General features: G+C 34.6%; 1 long non-coding RNA gene across 2 annotated transcripts in view; it reads left to right on the top strand.

The window, feature by feature from the left end:
• LOC131096070 (uncharacterized) overlaps positions 1–19,649 on the top strand; it is a 75,525-nt gene extending 55,876 nt beyond the window's left edge. The window contains exons 3-4 of one of the 2 annotated variants that reach the window (XR_009115957.1): positions 874–964; positions 17,712–19,649. This is a non-coding gene — a long non-coding RNA (uncharacterized LOC131096070). Of the gene's footprint in view, positions 1–873; positions 965–16,028; positions 16,103–17,711 lie in introns of those variants that run through there. The other variant, XR_009115958.1, reaches the window with a different exon arrangement.
• Positions 19,650–23,446: the final 3,797 nt, after the last annotated feature.

Raw genomic sequence — 23,446 nt, 5'->3', positions numbered from 1 at the left:
TGGCGTCTACAATGAAAAGTTCAAATAAAGTCAAAACAGATTTAAGATTTTGTCTCTGTGAATGCAGTATTTCCTCCAGTAGCTATTTGGCTATTTTTACTGCATCTGTCAAGTTAAACTTTGTTCTTACCTGATCAGGACTGCTGCTTTTCTTTTAATTTTTTTCTCTTTTTTTTTTTTTTCTTTTTCTTTTTTTTTAACTCTTAAAATTTTATTTCCTCTCTCAGAATGTATTATATGACTGTAGTTTTTCCATTATATGCTTTAAAGTAGCTAATATTTGTAGGCCAAATTTTAATAAAGGCAATAATGGTACTGCCTTGAAGAGCAAAAAAAAAAAATTCAAATTCCTTAAAGTGAAACACTAGAATTTAAATACTTAACAGTCAATAGCATATCTTAGGAAATATGACAGCAGTAATCACACATTCATTAAGTACTTTACTCCCTAAAATAACTTACCTGTTTGTTTGTTTGAGGGTGGAGAAAGGGATTGGTAGTGAGTGGGAAGGGAGAACAACACCCCTTACTCCTTTTTTTTTTTCTTTTTTCCTTTTTTCTTTTTTTTTTTTTTTTCTTCATTTTTTTTTCCCTCCTTCCTCTTACTTTCATCTTAAAATGCTGTGGGTAGAATGAAAGCAGAAACATGCTAATCTGATTTGTTTCAGGAGGCTTCTGATAATAAAGAGGCATATCACAGGTGTTCCTAATCAAGTCAGTTTGGTTTAAAAAAAAAAGTATTTTTAAAATTAGGATTTCCTGTAACATAGACAATGCGAGGGTCAAGCTGATGACCTACATCTATGTTTGGGGATCAACCATGAAACTGTGGGTGTTGGAAATATGTTATAATACATGACATTTTTATTGCAGGTTTTGACCTTTCAATAGAGAGCTGATTTTGGAGAATGGCTTACTCCTGTGATTGAAAAACTCTCTGGAAGGTTGATGGAGCATGAGCATGGTATATATTATATTAACATTTCTCTTATTACATATGTTCTTTATTTTAAAAAATGTACACAGTAGTATAACTTATTCAGAGTATTCAGAATAGGCCAGTTCTAATGGGATTGTTCAAGAATTTATTATTTGTTAAAATAATTCTTCTTTACACTCCTGTAAAATTATAAACACTAAGTAAAAGTATTAACACAGGCTGTGCTCAGAAGGAAATGAAGTGGCCAAAAATATGTATAAAAAGCTGAGTTTGCAACAGCCTTGATCCATTTGAGCGATATAAATTCTCTATATAGTATTGTTCTCATATTCCTGTCTTGGGAATTACTCCAACTGAAATGTTGCTAATCCAAAAACAAAGTATGGATGATATAAAAAAATTATTTTTCAATAACTTTATTTTTTTTGTTGGGAGGGTGTGTTAAGAATAGAATAGAATAGAGAGCGAGCTGGGTGTATTTCCATGTAGTGTGTAAAATTTGGTTTTAAAGGCTTTAATCAACTAGCTACCTGACAAGCAAAGAAGCAGAAAACAGAAAAAAAGAACAGGTTTTCAGAGCCTTGCATCTGTACCAGAATATTCAGAAATTTTATATTTATTTTATTTGTTGGCAAACAGATACTATATAGCAAAACACTGAACAATTTAGAGGAATTAATATGGACTGTGCTACACTCATATTGCAAGTCCTGCTTTGCACTAAAAGTGCTCATTTGGCTGAAACTGAGAAATCCATTCAGAGTAATCATGACCTATCTACTCATATACGAACAGTCTTAACTAACCATTTACACAGACAATTGAAATTAAAATAGTAACTGCTCTTGGATTGAGTAAATTTGTTTAAATACAAAATGGAATAGTAAAATCTGCAAGACTTTATCTGCAGCAGAACATATTGCAGTACAACAAATTTTATGAACATGTTGTGACTTTAGCAATTCCAACTTTCAGCTGGAATTCAGTTTTTATCCTTAATCAAATCTGTCTGTCTTCAAGAACACTTCTTCTTTGTAGGAAGTAATTGTACCTTAAAATCAGAGGAGTTTTAAAAACCCAAAATTTCAGTTTATCCCAGTAACTCCTAATTTCTACCAAGCAAATCCAGTGAGGTGTAAATTTCATATTTCCTCATTGTTGTAAGTAATGGCTGGTAGAACTGAAGAATTACTGGAATTTACCAGCAGTACACCTCCTGTTACAGAAGTATTTGAGGCAGATGGGTTCTGAATATATTTTTCATACAATAATATGATTTTAGGGTGGTTAAGGCCTCCTAGAGAAAATTCTTAGTTGAGTAAGAAAATTTTGAATACAGAAAGTATAGGAAGTAAACCTTAACTTTATATAAGCTTTGAAGTTTGTGATTAGTGAGTAGGTAATTCTTTCAGTTTTAATCCTTTCTTTATGTGATTAAACACACACTTTCACTAAAGTACTTCTATTAATGCTGTAACTGTGTTTGGGTAGCATGCCTAATATGCTCCCAAATAAATATTTCAGTCTGTCCAGAAACTGCTTTGGAGGTACTACATTGCTGGTTTTTCTTTCTTATTTTCTTTTTTTCCTTTTTTCCCCCTTTTTTTCTACTAGCTTTCTTAGGAAAATAAGGATTTTAGGATTTCACTGAACGGTTTGAGTTTGTTCATTTTTTTTTTCCTGTACAAAAGCAGTTACATTCTTGTTAATGAAAATCAGGATTATATTGCAAGGCAAAGGTATCTAAGGCTCCCTTGTGAGATATTTAAAAGGTGAAAGTTTGATGGAGTGTTCCTTGGTCTGACACAGGTTCAGAGTATTTCTCATAGATTCTTATTCAGCAAAAAAGGTTGTTTCTGGTTCACAACTGTAAATCAAAGGGATTTTACATTTAGGGCCTAATCCTACAAACTTTAATATACACAAGTAGTTCTAATGACTCACAGCCATGAATAAGGATTTGCAGAATGGTATTCTCATTAGATGCACACTTTCTTTCCTTTTACAAATTTAGTATATATTGAAGTATTTAAAACTTTAAGATAAGTCTAAATGTTTTTTTAGAAAGTGCAAAGAGTTTTGCAGTAATATAGTAATTGAGTCCTATTTACAAGCTCTAGTATCTTTTAGGAGTGCTGCAGTTGTCAGTTATGATTAGAGTCCACTTAAGGTGTGATTTGCTCTAGAATATTTTTGTGCTGAATTTTGGCCCATATTAATTTTTAATTTTCTTTTCTATAGTAACTTTGTACTCGGTAGTCAACATGAATGTTTCTTGACCTGAAGAGTAGATGAAACTTGCAAGAAAGGTGGTGGGGGGTGTGTTTGCTTTATTTTCCTACTCTTAGCCTTTCCTATTGTAGTTCTTATTTAGCAAAACAGCTACTGATTTTGTTGCAAGTTCAGCCTGAATTAAGGGCCTGCCGTGCTTGCCCCTTAAAAATTGCTGGTGTGGCTATTGCAAGCTGTGTGCTTGACTTTGTAAACTGTTTTGCAATATCTGATTGCAATGAGGTTGAAAAGATAAAAATGTGCAGACTTCTTTACTGAAGTGCTTCAGATGTGGAACTTTTCATGGCCACTTCTGCTGTTCCTACTGTAGGTAGAACACTTGAGGCTCTACAAGTCTTGTTAACTAAATCATAATTTGAAAGCTGACAATGCATGCTTGTTGCTCATCCAAAAGGAACTGTTGCAGATCACTTTTACAATTCGTTTATGATTTCTTTAAGGACTTCTCTTGCTTTGCAAAGGCAACTGAAATAATTTTCCTGAAAGAGATCTGTAGCTATAAATGCAACCCATTCCTAGTTACTACAATACATGTAAAATCAGCCATTGTTTGATATCTTAGGCATGACTATTTTAAGTTTTAAATCTGAAGCAATTGAATGTTCTGAATTTTCTTAGTTTAAACTAAACCCAGCCCTACATTATTTTAAAATGGAATTTGGTAGACTATTAGATTTAAATAGACATTATTTTTATTGTTGCTTCAGACATTCAATGAAACATGTATATAGGAAGAATTTAAGACTGGCATACTTACACATCATTTTTCCTTGTCTGTTGATAAAATGATCTTGCTAGGCAATAGGAAAAGAAAAGCAAATGGCATGAAAATTCTTTAGGAAAAATAGTTAAAATATGCTAACTGGGATATTTAAACACTTACTCTTCTCACTCCAATGTAAATATATATAAATAACACATTGCCCCCTTTTATTGTTATTTTTGTCTATTTTCAACAGAAGTCTAAGGAAGAATTTATGTAGGCCCATGCATTGAAAGTTTGTGGGGAATGAAAAATGTAATCAAAATTAAGTGTTCATATGGTGTATTGATGGCTTCTTAATACACCTTGGTTTAGACTGCTGTTTGCACACTAAAAACAGGGCATATATGAAGCTGCAATTGCTAATTGAGTAGTGTATTTGCATAAACAGTTGTTTCTAGCTTTGTTAATTTTGTATTACTTTCAAACATATGGATATTCATGGTAAATTTTTTTTCTGCATTTGTTTGGGGCAGGACTTTTTTGTTATTCTAAATTTTTAGACCAGTATTATGAGAGAATTAGTTCTTTTTATTGAAATACATTATCAAGATAATCTAGTCAAAGCAAGATATCAGCAATATCTGTTTTTAATTTGTGAGGTACTTAAAAATCTTAGTAATGTTCAAGTACCTCTGAAGTATTTATACCTTTTCTTTAACCCACTAAATTTTAGAAGCTTCGTTTTTACTTCCTGTGAGTGTCCTACAGTTTGGTGGGGTTTTTTTTTTTTGTTTTGTGGATGATTTGGTTTGTTGGTGTGGTTTTTTTTAAAGCCTTTAGTCAAAGATTTTTATGATTTTATACTTCCACTTCCTAGTTGACATGAAGAACAATTTAAATATTTTTTTAAATTTTTTTTAACTGCCCCTTGTCCCCACAGAAGGAAATGCATTTTCATATTCATATGGAAATTAACTTAGAAATTTAGAAAGTGTTGTAATTATGAACATGATTATGATTTTCCCAAATTTAACTAATCATTTCCTGCTTCAAAATAGATATATAAGTCACCTCTAGACATGCAAGTCACTTCTAGATTTTGCAGAACTTCCAGTGGATCTGATAAATGAAGACATTTGCTTTATAATTTCTGTATTCTTTTGGAGCAAAATTTTCTCTTGGTAGGATGGGTAGATACTGTGGTCTTATGAATGTTAGTACTTTATTCTGAAAATGCCTTGCTTTCTCTTGTTGCAAGTTAGTCCATATTTTAGACAAGCTCAGAAATTAGACAAAGAAGATGCTCCATCTGTTGTGAAACACTGCAATGGCTCTTATAAGAAAGTCCTTCTCGAAGTGAAAATATATTGAAAAGTTTATTGTGGAACAGAGTTCCCTTTTGATACTGTAACACTTAATTGTCAGCGTTTTTCACAGGCAAAAGGAACTCCTGATCAACAAGAATAATTATGTACTGGTTACCCTGTCCCTCTCCTACCTAAAGCCAAAATATTTTTTCCAGGTTCTCAGGAGAAGGGAAAATGCTGCTTTTAATGCCAAGCACAGGAGTTACAAAAGCAGCACTCAAATCTGTACTTTTCTTCATTGTGCTAACACCTAATTCTAAAAATATTTTTTCAACTCTGTCAGAGTGAGGGATTGTAGTTCTGTAGGACCAGAGTATTTTTTAAACAAAGGGTCATAAGCTCATCTTTAATTCTATGTGTGTGGAAATCCATAGCTTGTATGACATGCAAGTGTTACTAATATATTCTCCATACTTTTTTAAGTTCCAGATTCATGGCCTCTCTAAACAATTTGAGGGCAGATAAAACATGGTTTGAAATAAAATCAGGGAAAAATGCTTGCCTTCTCTTCCTAGTATTACCAGGTTTAAAATCTGGATCTTCATGGTGCCTGTTTTGCCTGTGGGTTTAGGGTGTAACAGAGAGACTCTTGAATTAGCAGGGAGAGAATAATTCCTTCCAGGGCATTGGTATTGCTAAACCCTGTTCTTTTGACCAGCAACTCCTCTGTTTTTTTGGTGTTTTGATCCCACCATCATGACTATGATTTTGGCTGTGAGTGTTGAGTATTTGCTCCAGAAATTGATATTTTTGTGAAACTGCATAAGAAACTCACTGAAATGTAAAATACAGTTGGCATAAGTTCTTTAATAAATCTGTTGTCCTTGATTTTTTGGGGGGGGCTATTTAGGTATATAGACTTACTGTATTTTTGGTTTTTGGTGTGTAGTACTTATTTGTACTCACAGTCTTCTGACCTGAAAACGAGTTTGGGACACTGTTCAAATTTTTTTGTTTAATTTTTTTAGCTTAACATAACTTACGTTGCTGACCCACTTTCTGTTATTAAAAACCTGAACAGCATTTGTCATAGAGGTAGGAGTAATGAAGGCTAACACTAGAGGGCAATTCAAAGCAACAGCCTACCCCAGAACAGTTATGGGTGCCTGTGGCCCTGAGATGAAAAAGAGGGAGCCAGTGGTCTTTTCCAGGGTCTCCCCCAGACAAAAACTGCTCTTTGTGATTACCCTCCTAAATGGTTTGTTTAACTTACTTTTCTTATCTTGGAGTGCTCCACTGAATGAGAAAGAAGTTAAGACAGTTGTAGTGCTTTGCTGAATTACAAGTTAAGAAATGTCTTCCACAGTGTCTTACCTCGTTCACTCTTGCTGTTGTCAAAAAGGCACAACTTTCTCGGTGGTGGGTTTTGTTTGGTTTTTGTTTGCTGTCATGTGCTGCATGAAGCTCTTGGAAAGATACTGGATTTTGGGGGGGTAAGGTAACATTGCAGAAAAGCTTAAATGTCTTTTGTTAAGTAGCAAGGAAAATGGAATGTATGGTGAGTAAAATATTTTCTTACTAAATACTATAAAGTTTGTCAAATAAAGATGACAGTATGCATAATTAATTTCATATTAAAAAAATACACACAAAGCAAACCACAGAATAAGGCATCAGAGAGGTACTTTGTGTCTCTAATTTTATCAAGTAAAATATATTATATAGAATGGGAGAAAAAATTAGTTGAAGATGAGCAATAAGGTGATGTATTTAATATTTAACCAAGTAGAAGTGATTGTCTGTGTATATTGTACACAATTTAAACAATTTATATAACAGTGCATTACATAAAAAATTAGTTTTCACTGTTGCAGTGTTCATTATAAATTTACAGAACATCTTAAATACTTGTAAATAATAACCTGTAATGCAAATGATGGTGTCGTGGTTCTTGAAAAGCACTCTAGTATTCTTATTTTAGAAATACAAATTTTCTCATTATATTGAAATGTATGTACCCAGCCGTGTACATGCTTGAGGCACAGTACAAATTTGAAAACAAAGGGCATTTTATATAAGAGTGTATGTGTGAGTTTTTACCTTTCTATCTAACTTTATGTGCATATATATATAATCTCATATATATTTTGTGTACTTGTATATAAAAAAGCTGATCTGTTATTAAAGTGGCATGTTTGTTTCTACATTCTGGACCAGTTAGTCAAGTTATATTTTCTTTGCATTCTTTTGCACAACTTACTATTAATGTCTAAAATTTGCTTTAGCTGCAACAACTTTTTCAAGTTGTTTTTCTATAAAGAATATTTACTTGCAATCACTCTGGCAGTGCCACAGATCAGTATAAATACTGCAGTGCATTGTTGCAGTAAACATTTACACCTGTTTTCAGCAGGTCTGATCAGCAACTCTAGTGCAGTTTGAAAATGTAATCTGCTGGCACTGATGTGCCCAACCTTAACTGGTGCTGGTACCTTTGAAAGAGAGCAATTGTGTCATAACACAGTGTATATAGTCCAACAATGACTGGCCTTGATCAGTCTGTCCAAGAAGAAAATAGTTTTCTTGCTTCTTAATTTGCAAAATGCACAACAGGGGGAAAAAGGAGCATGTGAAATTTAACCTACAGAAATTGGTAGGTTCTCTGGGATTTAGGGGGGATTTTTGCTTTAACTGGGGGAGTGGGTTTGAGGAATTAGTTGCCAGCCATGTACAGAGATAAGAGGTCTTAATCACACACATGAACTCTTGGTTTTGGAATGTATGTCTGTGAAACCTGTCTGATTCTAGGTGATTAAACCAAGCATGCATGTAAGCTTTTAAGGAACTGAACCCTTAGTCTTTTGCAGGTAAGACACTACCATTTTAAGAATAAGCACTTTCATGCCAATATGACTTTTTTTTTTTTTTTTTCTCCTTTTACCAGCTTGATTTTTTGGCCCTAAATCAAAGAGATAAGTTCTGTCATTAACATTAAAGCTGTCTTCAGTATTTTGTTTATTTGAACAAAGCAAGAACAAATGTGTAAGTACCAGCAATGTGCAGACCAGTATTGCAATATTGGTCTGTTCTGCCTTTAAGCAGGTGGTTTCATGTGGCAGGCTGGAAGACAGACTCTTTTTCTTCCCAGCTTTTGACAAAAAGATGACGCATATGACTCAGAATTAGAAGGGGAAATCTGCCAGTTTGCATCAGTTCCTTAACTTGTGGGCTGCTATTCACCACAAGAAAAATCAGTATACTTGCACCAGTGCTGCTTAAGAGATGAAGAGTAATCCTTTGCTTCAGAAAGTGTAGGATGATTGGAGTAGGCCTTTCATATATTACACTAACCTTTTCCTATAATAAGGTATTTTTCAATTATATTAATTTTTTAGAAAGAAAAAAAATTATTAAATGCTACATTTAATAATTAATATAGGAATCAGATATTATAGCTTAAGGTAGGTCAAAAGCAAAGTGATTTGTTTCATGAAATTTCTGTTTTGTTGGCACTGAAACTCAGCTGTTACAGATCTCCAGAGTCAAAAGGTAAGGGATTTTTTTTTTTGTATATTTTTTAATCTAATTCCAGATATCTGATTCTCCAGTTCCAGCTATTAAATAAGTTAGTAGGACTGAAAAAAAAATTAAAAATAATAACTTTGAAGACAGAAGCCATCTATTTTGAAGGGGAAGATAATTACTTGAAGTATGGAAGATCTGTGTTTTCAAAATGTCTTGCCTTCAACCTGCTATAATAGATAATGCAGATAATTCTGATTCTTTCATATAGGTTTGGATTATGATGGAGAAACACTTCTTGCAGTACTGATATTGCTCAAGGAGCATACTGTGAAGTAACTTTTTATTTTAAAAAAAATTCAGATGCTAGTTTTGAGAAATTTAACATTTTTCATGTTTGTGGGTATTTATTAGTTTGAGAGCACAATTCTGATTTTTTTTAAACTACTTGTGTACTTTAAGTTATAAATCCTTTTTCTTAATATATTAACATCTAGTTAATTCAGCAAGGTTTTACTTTAAGCTTGTTAGTAAAATATTGAAAATCTAGCTTAGTATAAAGCCATAAGAAGCACCCAGCATCCTTATCACTTGTCCTTTTTTTTTTTTTTTGTGGATAAAGTTCCTTTCATTTGTCAAAACCATTGTTATTATTTTGGAAAAGCATGTTCTAAGTGAAGGTTGTTTTCTAGCTGGAAAAATGAAATTTACTGCTTACTGATCTGTGTCAGCCTTAGAAAGCACCGTTTTATTTTGTATTAGCTCAGTTCTGTGAGTAGTGGGTCTCATTGATGGAAAGTGGGGAACCAAACATGTTTTTGAAAGGGTGTACACAGATCTGTGTGTTAGATGGTATCTATTAAGATTAGTAGGATTCTATTAATATTTCATGGAGAGGTGGGGGAAAGATTGCTGCACCAGCTACCACTAAATAAACAATAAGATATGGCCAGGAATCTGCACCCCAAAGGTGTTATGGACACCTGAAACCTCTGCTGAAGTGACTAATTAAATAATGAAGTTGTAGAAATACAGCTAAGGGCTGGAAAAGTATAAGTAGCAGTTACTAGGAGTTGTTCCTCTGCTATTAACTAGTGGATTCCCTTAACAGTTGAATTGATTTCTTCAAACAGGTCAGTCTCACCTTTCATAAGTCATGCTGCTGTCTGACATTTTATAGAAGTCATGTAGTGAAGATGTTAAGAAAAAGACAAATTTACTGCCTGAGCCAGAAGGCAGGCTTACAAAAAGCAACTTCTTTCAGGACACGAAAAGCTCTTTGTTCTGTGGCCTTGGTCTTTTTGTGCTTTGACCCTTATTTTATAGCATTGTCACTCTGACCTTAAATCTTTGAAAGCAGACAAGCAGCAAATTTAGCTCTTTACAAGTGGGGTTTCATTCTGAGCTATGGGCCTGGTTTTTATCTTTAGGCATTATAGTCCCATACAATACTGAGATGTAACAAAATCTCAATTTAAGTTTGTGGTTTGTCATACTGTAAATAGTTATTATTTCTATATAAGGCAATTTAAAAAAAAAAAGTTGCTCTGTTACTGGCCTATGGTTTGTAATTATAAACCAATTTGAGATAAGACAGCAACTAGGAAGGCAGTCTGGCTAATATTGACCAATATATTTTTCACTTTCCTTGAAATACTTTGGAAATGGATCCTGTGCACAGACCACCTGGGTTTCTGCACAAATGACTTGAATATTCTATTGAGGACAAGAAATGCTTTGCTATACATTCTGGAGTTAGAAGATTTAAACAGCAGTACTTGCATGGCCTTCTTTCATAAAAGGCTGTGCCAGCTTAGGGGAGCACAAAATTTTACACAAGGCCTGTGGCTGTTACAAGAGCAAGTCTTCTGAGAACTTCATAAAGCGAATTTTTTTTTGTAAAAAAACCAGCAAATTAATTAATAGAGAGAACCAATACTTGATTGATTTTAAAGTTTGGGGTTTTTTTTAACTTAATGTGTTTAAAAGGAGAACCTGTTTCCATGTCTTAGTAACTTTACATTATGTACATGGTTTGCATTGAACAGTTATTGTTTGGAGAGGGATTGTCACTTTTTCTTTTATCACTAATGATTCTATATATTTCAGGTTTTGGAAACTTTAGCTATAATAATAGGATAATATTTTCAGAATGTAATAGTGTAATAATCCAAATTTCCATTTATTGGAGAACTTGAAAATATTTATCTTTTTTAATAATTTTTTTAATCTGAAAGGGTGCCAGAAAATTTTTTAATAGTCATACAGAAACTGAAGATTATATTCTAAGACAGACCTGGCTTTCTTTTTGATGGGTCCACTATGTTTAGTTATAATATTTTTTGTAATAAAACAGGGGGAAGAAACATTTTAGTTACTACTATAATGAAATATAGAACTTATTTTTGTAGGACTTAAAAAATAGTTTCTTAGTTTTTCTTAATTTTGTATGTGTCCTCTCAAGCAGAAAGAATGCTGGTAGAGATTGAAAGTGTTCACACAGTTTTTCTTCCTGTGTGCTTGCCAAAGGTGCAGAGAAGACAGATTTTTAAAAGTTGTGTGCAAGCTGTACCAGTGCAGTCAAGAGGGATCTGGAAAACTTTTCTGAAATGCAACTTTTACAAACTCTGCTAGAACTTGGAGCTTGTTATTTTACAAGTTGCCTGTAAAGTGTTTCATATAGCAATCTAGTTAATACATCAGCTTCTGACAAAAAACTTCTTAGAAGCTGGGAAAAGAGGTGGGAGGGGTTAGTCTTGTTTTTATTTTTAAGCTGCAATTGATTCTAAAGTACAATTATGATATACCAAACAGTACATTGATAAATTGTTGAGTTCTCTATCAGGTTCCCGTAGTTATGCTTTTTTTAGCTAGCAAGCTATAAAAATGGACATACTGTACTTGTTCAAGCCAGAACTGACTACCTTTCGTTTTTTGCCGTTCACAGAAATCCATTGCGTTCTGTTTGCTATTCATCAGTCCAATAGGAGCATCAATATTGCAGAACCAAGTAACAGTCTTCACTTTGGTTTGTCTTCCTGAGTGCAAACAAGGGGGGGTACACCTCATACAAATTAATACATGAATCAAGCAGTACAAGCAGTAGTTGGAGTCTTAGATTAAGTAAAAAGGATTTAAACAGAATTTGATGCTGACAGTCCTTAACTGCACTTCTAAATTTCTAGGTATTTTTATACTTCTGAATTTCTCAATGGTTTTACTTCCTGGTTTTTATTTTTAGCTGGCTTTGTTATTTCATGTTTATCTTATGCAGTAGTTCTCCAGCTAGTCTAAATCTGTTTGTTCATGATCCTTGGAGAGATGGCTGGACACATGATATAGATTCTCCAAATTTAGTAGCAGTAAATTTCAGTAATCAGCAGTCATCTGCTTTACTTTAGTTATTAATACTTCACATTGCAAAAAGTGCAGTTCTCCCAGTCTTTTGCCATGGTTGTATGGGGAGTGTTGTTAACATAATCAGGAAATAGTGAACACACAATTTTTTTTTTATGTCACCATTACCAAAACTCTTAAATTAGTGCTAGGTATCTCTGCTCAAATATTCATCTTTTTATTCATAGAATTATTTAAAGCTTTTTTTTTTTTTTTTTTTTTTTACACAACTTTATAATAGTCTTAGAAATATTCAACTGCTTACTAGAAGGTATGGGTGGACCTATTATACATGGAGAGTGTGTATAAGCTTGGTCCTGAATTACTGCACCTCTTTGAGGGGAAGTGAGGCAGATTTATTGCCTAACTGTGTTAGAGTTATTTAATTTTTAAAAAAACCAAACACATGCAATTAAATTGCTAGTTTAGAGATATTTTTTTAATTATTTAATTTTACTTTTTCTTTTTAGAACTTAGAAACTTTAGAACTTTTTAGAACTGCAGTCTTAAACAGCAATTAAAAATCTCACTGTTACTGCAGGAGAAGAGCAATCAAGGTATATAGTTTATTCTCCTAATTCTTCTTCTTCTGACCAGAAAGTAACCTCAATTAAGTTGAGTGAATTAACTGAGTATTGCAGGTTATGCCTGAACCAAATAATAATGGAATAGTAGCCAAAAGTACACAAATAGCTTTAATGTTCTGAAATATTTCAGTGGAATCTTTTCTTCTTTTTAAAAATACATGCATATCACTTTAAAGGCTGCTGACACCACAAATTAGATGGAAAGACAGTTCCTTAACAAAGAAGCAAGAATGCAGGAATAAAATAATATACTTCTAAATCTTAGATTTGAGAAGGAACAAAAGTAATAAATTCTAGTATGTTTGCCGTGTAAATACTGCAGTGTTGAGTAAGCATATGACAAAAATAAAATGAAACTATTGTTTTAACTTGGAGAGAGGGGTGTAAACAGTGTATGAGAAAGATGCAGCTACACACACTTTTAGATCTGAGAATCTTAGAGAACGGAAATGTTCAGATTTCTTGGTAGTGAACAGTGAAATTTTGTCTTTTTCCCAGATTAATTCAATAAAACCCTAAAAGTATTTTCCAGTGTTGGACTGCCATTGTGTGTACTCATAGTTAGTGGTGTGTTGGTGGCACTAAACTGTTAGAAGAGAGCTTGGCAAATTTACCAGCAGTTGTCCAAAAAGCTACATTGCAAAATGTCCTGTCTAACATAGAAGTACCTTACTCCATTAATGGAATGCACAGAGCAGGACACACTTGTCAAAAATGCCCCACTTCATGCTGTGCCATCTCAGTGCAAACCCTGTCTCATTTCTGGTTCAGCTAAGCTAACCTGGGGAAACTGAGATAAGGACACTTGTAATTGCTGATGTCAGAGCTGTAGAGGATGGACAGAAGATGCACTAGGGGACAAATGTAATGCTTTTACACTGTGGAACACTTCAGTCTTTCAGGTTCATCTTCAGTTTCCTAATTTTAATCTGAAATAAGGTTGGGAAAGGGTCACAATGAACAGTGAAGCAATAGCCTTGCTTTCATATTGGATCTGTTATGTATTAATGAGTAAGGATGTGTTTTGTATTAATGGGTAAGGAACTAAAGCAATGGAATATGGTTGTGAGCAATGGTGTATAACACTATTGATGAGGAAGAGCTTCTGGCCAAGAAGTATCAAGGGAGTGCCTTTTTTGTGTGACCAAAAGGCACAAGGCAAATGTTTGATTTTACATCATGTTCTTGGGTATTAGAGACAACATACAGTGTTTAATACAAAGTCCTTGGTGTCTCTTGCTCCAAGTCACTGGCCTGTCAGTCAGATTGCAGGCCTAGTGGTACCTTCTGGATATAATATGTTACATAGAGGTTTAAGGAGCTTATTAGTAGTTACAGTAGCATTTAAGGAGCTTATTAGTGTGTATAGTAGCCAGAATTGACTTGTAGTTGGTTTTCATAGGGTCAGAAAAGATTGAGTTTGGCTTGGTGTTGTCATAAACTCTGAACTATAAACAATAAAAACGGAAAATTATATTTTATGTTAGGCTTGTTCTTTGATAAATAACTAAAAAAATACTGAAATCGAGGAAAGGCTCCTTCATTGCTTGGAAACACTCTTAACTGCTAAAACAAGGGCAAATACATGTACACATACACTTCTCTCTTTTTTCCTTTCTTTTTTTTTTTTTTAACAGTTCCAGTATATTTTTTTCAAAGAGCATTCCTGACTTGTGTATGTGAGCTGCTTCTGAGGAATTTTAGTTTTGCATCTTCAGGATCCTTCTTCCTCAGCAGAGCTCTTGCTTATAGGAACTTGGGAAATGTAATGGAACTTCTTGCATACATGATTCCCATCTTTTATTGAGGTCTTCTTTGTCAATCTGTCTCTCATCCACAGACTTAAAACACGAGGATGGAGGTAGGAGAAGCACTCATGGTAACAACTATATTGACTTTATGACCAAAGCATAATGGTACACAGCTTTGTGCAGACATTCCTGGATTTCAGTAGATTCCTAGCTCAGCTTATCACTTCTTATCTTAGACTTCTCTTTTCATTCTTTTCCTGCTCCACAACCCCTTCTCTCACATAGACTGCCTTAAATTTTATGTGATAATTTGCTTATTCTCCTTGCAGATTAGATCTATTTTAACAGCAGTGTAGAAAATATACAGTCAGATTGTGTTGAATTTTGGGTTGGTTGGTTTCTTTTGGGACATTTTGTAGTAAAGCTAAAAAATAACACCAACAACAAAACACCTTCCAAAATCATTTAAAAAAAAAAAGGAAAACTCAAACAGTCTGGAATCCTGTAATTCATGCAAGGTTTTGTGTTCATGTTTTGTATGGGTGGGTGGAATTACCTGCAAGTTTTCTTACTAATGTACTTTCTGTAGAAAATAGCATAATAGTTCTGCCAAGTCTTCATTTCATGGTGTGTATAGTTTAATTTTAAAGGGATTTAGTTATGCAGCAGGAAAAAACCTTTCCACACTTAAGCTAGAAGCTGAAATCAACCAGACAATTGAAAGAATAGTATCTGTTAAACACATGGAGTTTCAAATGAAGACTTTGGCCTGAATTTAAAAATGAGAAATGCACTTTCAAAGGTATTAAATGTTGCCACTGTCTTATTTAAGTAATTTTCTTTCAATCTTTTAAAGTAAATCTGTAAGTACAAAACAATATTTTTTCTTGCTAGAGAATATTTTTCATAATCTTTTTCCAGAAAAGTTGAAGTAAATCTTTTACACTTGGCTAGCATTTTTGCTCACATCTATCTTTATCTATGACTTCCACATTACACATATATATGGTGGAGATTTTGTCTTTACTTTTTCTTCTCTTGGTTTATGCCTAGCACAGTTTCTTCAGGGGGGAGACCAACTGTCAGAGCATATGTTTACAGTATAGGTTTATTTTGATTTTGCACTCCTGCTTTAATTCACCATGGTAAGTTGGGTAAGTTGTGCCTATTTAATTTAGTTTGCCTATTTTAGCTGTCTGATTTTAAAAATAAACATAGGTAGTAAGAGGTGGGGTAGGGATAAGTGTAAATAGAGCTGTGCATATATAAAATATACTGGAAATGGCTCTTTGATGCAGTTCCTAAAGTTAGCATTCCTATCTGGATAAACTATATAAAAAGTGTTGCTGCTGTTACCTGTAAATTTACACTGGCAATCTCACTTTAATTGGCACATTTGTGGCAAAGGACTCTTCTAGCAGATATTGCCCTGCTGTAGTACTGTAGGAACAAAAATAGGAAGGGAGAAAAGAAAATTCCCAAACCTTTCCCCCACATGGCCTGCCAAATCTCTTTTTGTGCTTCCAGATAGCCCTGTTAATTTCCAGAAGTTGTCTGTCACGACCTGACTAGAAGGCTTATTGCAATGGAGGGGCGTTCTTGGTTCCATGCTGTGTAAGTAGCTTTTGTCTTAACAGTTTAGTATAAAAACAATAAAGAAAGCATAATTCATGTTATCTAGGGAACTAGTAAAATGACTGCACAGACTTAAATCTCTGGCATTCTTTAGTCTAAGAAAATGATACCTAGCATGCCATGAACTGCACATCTCTGGCCTACATCAAGTAGCATGGTCAATTCCAGGCTGGGGGCAGATGAACTCCTGCCCATAATAACAGATAAGTTACTATTCTTGCTAACAATTATTTTGGGTTATAATTTTTTTCTCCTCGGAAGTTAATTAAGGCTCTTTTGAATCTGTCTGCCCAAAAGTTGCATTAAGGGTAAGTGGCAGAGCTAACAGATGGCTTGAGGACTGATAGAATAGTTCACAAAAGCTTATTTTGAAATTAGCTCTTATTCTCTTTCATATGAAAGTTTTTGGGTTTTCTTTTCACGTCCAAGTTTCCAGATGACAAAAAGTCAGATTAGAAAATAACCCAGAGTTTTTTGCTTTCTTTTGAAATAAACATCTGCATAATTTTTAGTTCCTCTAACTAGAAACACAGTTGTCCAGTTTGTGATTTGTGTCTCATTAAGGTATTATGCACACATGACAGCAAAGTCTAGAGCTTCACTGTAAATAGTCAGCTTGGCAATGGACAGATGTTTTCTAAATATTTTGTAGCTCATTAACACAACTGATGTTACTACATGAAAGCTAAAGTTCACTAAGAAAATTCTGCATTCAGCTCAGAGTATGTTTGTGTTTCCTTGAAGCATGGTAGACACCTTGGCATAACGTAGCAGCACATAATGGTTTGTGGGTTTTGAAAAGGTGCAGGCCATATTGTGCTGCCTCAAAAATACAAGGATTTCATCACCCTGAAGAGACATGCCACTTATGAATTAGTCAATCTTGTGATGCTGATGTCTGTCATACTTTAGCAGCACGTAAATATTGGTGTTAAGACTGTAAATATCTCCAGTATTAACTGTGCTGCTGAAGTAAGGCTAGCCACTTCTGCACGCGAGTCGTGGAACAGGACATTGCATGTATTCCCTGTGCCTTTTTGTTGCTATAAATTTATCTATTGTTTGTATATGAACACTTTCTTAGCTTTTTTTGTATTTTCATTTATTTAGAAAGCATATTAGAGCTTCATAGTATCTGTTGGTAAATAAAATAGACGTATATATAATTTTGTTTTGGTTTATGTGAAAACTGAGCTTTTTTAAGGAGCCATCTCAAGCTACACGTGTCTAACAATGCTTTGGTAAGTGTGTTTGTTTATATATTTAAAAACTACAAAAATTAAGTTACTTTAATTCTCAACACATTTCTTTATTAAAACTCATAAAACTGTTAATTTCTACAATCTTTTCGAAATTAGTGGAACTGGGAAGTATTTGGTCATGCTTTTAACACAGAGAGCTCATAAAGAAAAAGTGTCTTCCAATTTTTTTAACAAAACTTATTAACCACTTCATTTCTTAAACCACTGGGCTATAGACAGCTAACAGTTTTATGGTTAGAAGTTTAAACTGTGTATCTGACTGTGAATTTACTAATTTTTTTTCTCATCTTCCACTAAGACTTTTCTCTTGCAGGAGAATCTTTCATTGAAATTGCTGCAGTGAGAATGGAAATTACTTGAGCTCCTTTCCTTTTAAAAGCTGCATGCAAGAACTGTGTGGTGAGTCAAATGTAGACTAATGGTTATGTAAATGTCACTAATTTTAGATACAGATCTGAAAGTGTGTTTCCTTTTAAGATTTTATTTTCTTCACTATCATGACTCAGTATCACTTGCTAATCTAATTTTATTAGCCCTGTTGTATTTTACCATTTAAAATACACATACCTTATCCAAATAGGTCTTCACAGAGTCAAGTTAATACATCATATATGTTTTAAAAAGAGGAAAAAAGGCTTATCTGCACTCAAGAGTTGTTTTGATTTTAGCCTTCACAGAACCGCTACTGGTGCAGTTGCACAGGTACAGACATGATGTAGATAAATATGAATCCAAGTTGTTATAATTCATTAGTTTGCATTATTTGACCATATTTCATAATTTCAGACTGGTAAAATCACATTCTCATTTTCTACTACTGCTATGAATTAGAACTGACAAAATTGCTAATAGCTAAATTTCCGATTTAGTTCAGACCTGAGCAGTTCTCAATAGCACAGCTATGCAGAATTAGATAGCCTACAGCTTTTCATAAAGAACATATGTGTGCACATTTACCTACTACATTTCTCTTAAGACACATGACCAAAATGAAGTTGACTACTTAGAAAAAAATATCCTATCTGGCTCAAAGCTGGATAGCTTTCTCATTGAGTTTCTTTAGGTAAGTTTCTTTAGGGAGTTTCTTTTCTTTCTTTCAACCTATGTAACTGCTAAATATTCAAGATCTGCACATATACTTCAGCCATTTGAGAACTTAGAATGCTTGGAAAGACCTTAAAGGTCTCTGCTTTTTTCATTATGCTGCAGACTGGTGCTTGCAGCAGGCCCATCCATCCAGTTGCTCTTGTAGATCTAGTATTTTAATGTACCCAGGATTTTTCCCAGAGACTTCCATGAGTAGATGTGAATCTAAAGAGCTGATCAAAGACTTGAGAGCATACAACAAATAAGTCTATTTGCCTGGCTTTGTCAAAGTCCAGTGGCCAAACTGTTTGTTCCTGACTACTTCATTGTACTCATGTTGGCCTTTGTGAGAAGAGTGAAGCAGCCTGTGCTTCCTTCTGGTTCACCATGCAAACTCCTATCACTGGCACAAGGGCAGGAAATAGCAGGGAGCAGGAAGAAGCAGAAGGGCAAAGGTTGGAGTGCCTTGTTCGGTGGCCCTAGCAGCACAGAATAGTTCAGTGACATGGTGAAAACACAGTTTGAGCATTTGCAGAACCAGAGTTCAACTGAGGAGCCAAAGTTCCTGTCTGGATAAGAAAACTACTTCAAGTGCTTCTGAAGGCCTACTCAAATGATTCACTTCCTAAACCTTTAAAAAGGATGTTACATTTCTCACATGGTTCTCAGGTGGCTTAATATTAGCAGTTAGATTTTTCCAGAGGTTTGCCTGTATGGGTGGTGCCAGAGACTGTGGCTGGATCAAACTCACTTCATGTTGCGGCTCTGGGATCCAAAGGAGTGTGCCTGATGTAAGAAAGGAAGGTTCACTGTTTTCAGTTCAAGTGCTTATTTTCTGCTAGGCTTAGGAACTGTATGGGAAAAAGATGCTTAATTTACATAAAAAGGCAAGAAAATATAGGCCTGCTTGAAAATAAACTGAGACTAATAGCTGTATATGAGTGAAGACAACTGGTTTTAGGAGCATGTCTAAAAGTGCGATGTTAAAAGGTTGGAGCTGAGAACAGATACGGGAAGATCTGATGAACTGGAAAATCAGAATGATTGAAATATGTTGGGCAAAGATTTGGGGGTTTGTTTGTTTATTGAAATTGGAGAAGCAGCAGCCTGACAGAGGGGATCTGGCTTGAGGCAAAGAGAACAAGTCAGGTTTAGGGAAAGAGGCTTGCACTCCTCAGATGATTGCTAACATTCACTGGAGTGCTCTGCACTTCACATCCAGAAGGGAATACAGACTGTTAAGTAGTAGCTTTTGCTGTCGTATGGGAAATCACTGTCAATTTCACCCCCTCCTTGTATTCCACAGAGAAGAGGGCAAACCTATTAGTACCCTCAGCTACTTCACGGATTTTGGTCCTGAAAAGAAATCTCAAAGTAAGAGTAGTTGAGGTTGTAAGGGAGATCTCTAGTTCAAACAGGGTAGTTTTTTTAAGGCTATGTCCAGTCAAGTTTGAATATATTCAAGGATGGAGACTCTGCAGCCTGTCCTATTCAGCTAGAATTTCATGCACTTAATTTCTTACCTGTGGCCTCTTGTCCTATTTCTGGACAGAGAAGAGCCTGGCTATGTCTTCTTTACTCTGCTGTACCCCCACCAGCAGGCATTTAGAAACATTGCTGAGATCACACAAACACAAGCCCTTTCTTCTCCAGGCTGGAGTCTCAGCTCACTCAGCTTTCTTCATGTGAAAGATTCTTCAGTTCTCTCATCGTCTTTGTGGAAGTAAATAAAATGCTTCATCTAATAAGGGGAATTAGAATTCAAAGGAGGAAATTTTTTTTGAGGGGTTGAGTAAAGCACAAGCTAATAACTGTAAAAAGAACAAAAATATCAGAAAATGAAACATTAAGAAGTTAGGTAACTCCTGCTTTAACATTCTGCAATCTTCATTTGCCCCCTTGTGTCAGTATACTATGAAGCAACCTTTGTGATCACACAGAATGTTTAATCTACTGATAGGGTCAGCCTGTGGTGCTGGGCTGGGCAGGGTGCTTGTGGGCTGCAAGCAAGAAGCCTGACCGTGCTATAGGTGCTGCAGACATTAGTAAAAAATTCTCTAGGCAATGGAACAAATGGCTGCAAGTAGAGAAAACAATGTCTTCATGGATATGTCAAGTGAGAATTCCTAAGAACTGGATCTGATGTTGATTTTTGTGCCTTTATTCTTGTGTGATGCTGGACAAGTAACCAGGCCATTGTTTCTGTAGCATGTGTATTGTGCTTTACTTTACAGGTGTCTGATTTAAAACTCACATCTGAAAGAAACACTGGTGGTTCACATTGGTACCTGAGCTTCTTAGGAGCTGTCATTTGAATTATAATACTGTGTAAAGTTATGTCTGCTGACAGTCTCCTGTCTTCTTAAAGAGAACTTCAAACTGTTGCATACTGTAATAGTTTCTACACCTCCGTGTCATGTTTAAAGTAGGGGAAATGGACACAAACCTTGAAGGGCTGGTAGCTACTTTTGTTTAATAACTGTACTACAGTAATGCATTGCCTTATGCAATTTTCTATGGCATTTAGTAATTCTGATTTCAGAGGAAGAGGTGAGTACTGTGCATCTTTTAAAGACCAGATTTGCAATCAACTTTCCTTGTTACCAGCTCAGGCTGGGAAGCAGAGTTTCTGTGCTGTTTATTCATGGTCTATTTCTGCGGTCCTGTGAACTCCAAAATACTCTGATTTGTGTACCGTCTTGTCATGGATTCATTTAGCAAATATAACTCATTATTAAACACCTGTGTGTGCCGTTTTTCTTGTCATTTTTGTAAGTAACATTGTCAACATTGTGCAAAATCTTCTGTATAATAAAGGTAATGTACATGTTTGAACTTCAGCATATTTGACAATAAATTTACTGTGAAGATCTATTTTCAGAAATAATGAGCTACTTAAATTGCAACCGTTTCTTAATGTGGTAAACACTGCATTTCTAAAAATACGAAGTTACTTATACCTAAGTATTTAGGACTTCTGTCATTTTCCTCAAATTTCAAAGGCAGTTTTCTTGGTACTGCCTATGGCATACTTTGGTGAATGAGAGTGGTCAGTACTAGAAATTTGGATACAGTGATCTGAAAATGTTTCAGTTTTTCCTTTAGTCATGGTATCTTAAGTATTGGGGGAAATCTCTTCTAATCAGGTAGCCACATTAGCAGTAATGGTTGAATGTGAAGTGTTTAGATTCCCTTTATCTCATCACAACCTATTGTCACAGAAGTCACAAGAAATGATAGAAATGTGCCAAAAGTGGTCAGCTGCTATTGTACCAGTTTAGCAGTAGCAGCAAATCTTAATATAAAAAACAAGCAAAACATTTAAAATGTATTTGAATGAAAACTTATGTGTGAGGTATATGCAAATCTCCTTTCTAAGGTGGCAGTTGTAAGTGTATCACAATAAAATATTTAACTCTAAAGAGAAATAAGAAAAAATGATGGAAAAATACAATGGCATGAGTGACATTGCTCATCTTTCTGTGATGGGGATAATAATTATCAGAGTACTTATTTTTCACTCTAAATAGTTTATTTCTGTTAGAAGCTATTTAATAGTTGTCAGGTGCAACTCTTTTTTTCCCCATGTTTTATTAACTTAATAGCTCTGTATTTGTTAATAAATAAAATTTCTTATATTGCTTCTGCCTCTTAATGTAAAATTTGAACTTTTATGTTCAAAAGTTCTGAAATTACATATTAATTATAGCAGCATTTATCTAGTTTTTATCTTCAGTCTAAAGTATACAGTGCATAGTAGGTGAAGGCTTAGTTTCTCTTGAGAGATAGGAATAATATATCCATAGTGTTTTCTTCTGCTGTTTATAGCCATAGGAGTCAGACATGGACAGAAAGCTGCTCATTTCCCTATGTTTCTGCAGGGCAAGTGTGTGGCTTTATTGCCCATAAAAGAACCTTCTGTTAGCAGGTTTTATACTTTTAAGTGGTTTTAAAAGTGAAACATTTTGGAATCTCTCAAGAAATACTCAAAAAAGCCTTAAGTATTATAAAACTTGAAGTATATAAGGCATAAATTATAGCATAGAAAGTCTCAAATGTATAAAATTTTAATGTTTTATTGAAATAAAGGCAAAGGAAGAGCTTCAGGGGTTATATTATTTGACCAGCTAGAATAGTCAACAATAATATAAGACTATGGTTCTACAGCCTCGTGATTCTTGAGCCAGACAAGTTTGGGAATGAGTTTTCTTGTTTCCTTACCATTACCCTGGCTCTCCTATGTCTTTGGTGGTTTCACCAAATGACTTTAGGTTAGTTTTTTGTAAGCTCAGCCAGCTGAATGTGCTTGCTGTAAGCAACAGTGCCAGCACTGGGAAAACACCCTTCACTCCTGAGACTGGCAATCCAGTTTTAAAGTCCATTTACTTTGCTTAAATCACTGTAAGGAATATTCAGGGCCTAGTTCTTCCTTTCTTGACACTACTACATACAGACTTTGCCTATCTGCTCTTTAAATCAATATCAAAGGGTCTAAAAACATTTTGGTCTATCTCTTTTCTTGTACAGAAGATTGGTATCAACATATGAAGCCAGCACAAAAATACTCATATAGATAGAGCTTCTTAGCATCTGGAAGCAGCTTTGATATGCTTTTCCTATTATCAAAACAATGTGAGAGTCTCCCCCTTTTCCAACAAGCAATATCTTGTTGCAGACACATCAATAAATACATTAAAGCTATATTATCCATCTATAATGGAACTTCAGATCAAAAATATGAAATTTCCAGTAGTATGAGACAAAGATACACAAGAACTCAAATGTTTTGGAGGTATGAAATGTGTTAAATTACTTGTTCTTCAACGAATTTTAGGAAATGTGCATGAATGGTAGGTTGTACGGTCAGGAAAAGGATTTCGCTGCATTTGATAACATCGTGTAGCCAGACAGCCCCCTGTTGGTTGTATTGCTGTGGAGGTTCTAGAAAGGAATTGTGCTTGA

This window comes from Melospiza georgiana, chromosome 2, assembly GCF_028018845.1.
Source record: "Melospiza georgiana isolate bMelGeo1 chromosome 2, bMelGeo1.pri, whole genome shotgun sequence".
In the NCBI taxonomy this organism is placed as follows: domain Eukaryota; kingdom Metazoa; phylum Chordata; class Aves; order Passeriformes; family Passerellidae; genus Melospiza; species Melospiza georgiana.
This window is presented reverse-complemented; position numbering and strand designations above follow the sequence as displayed.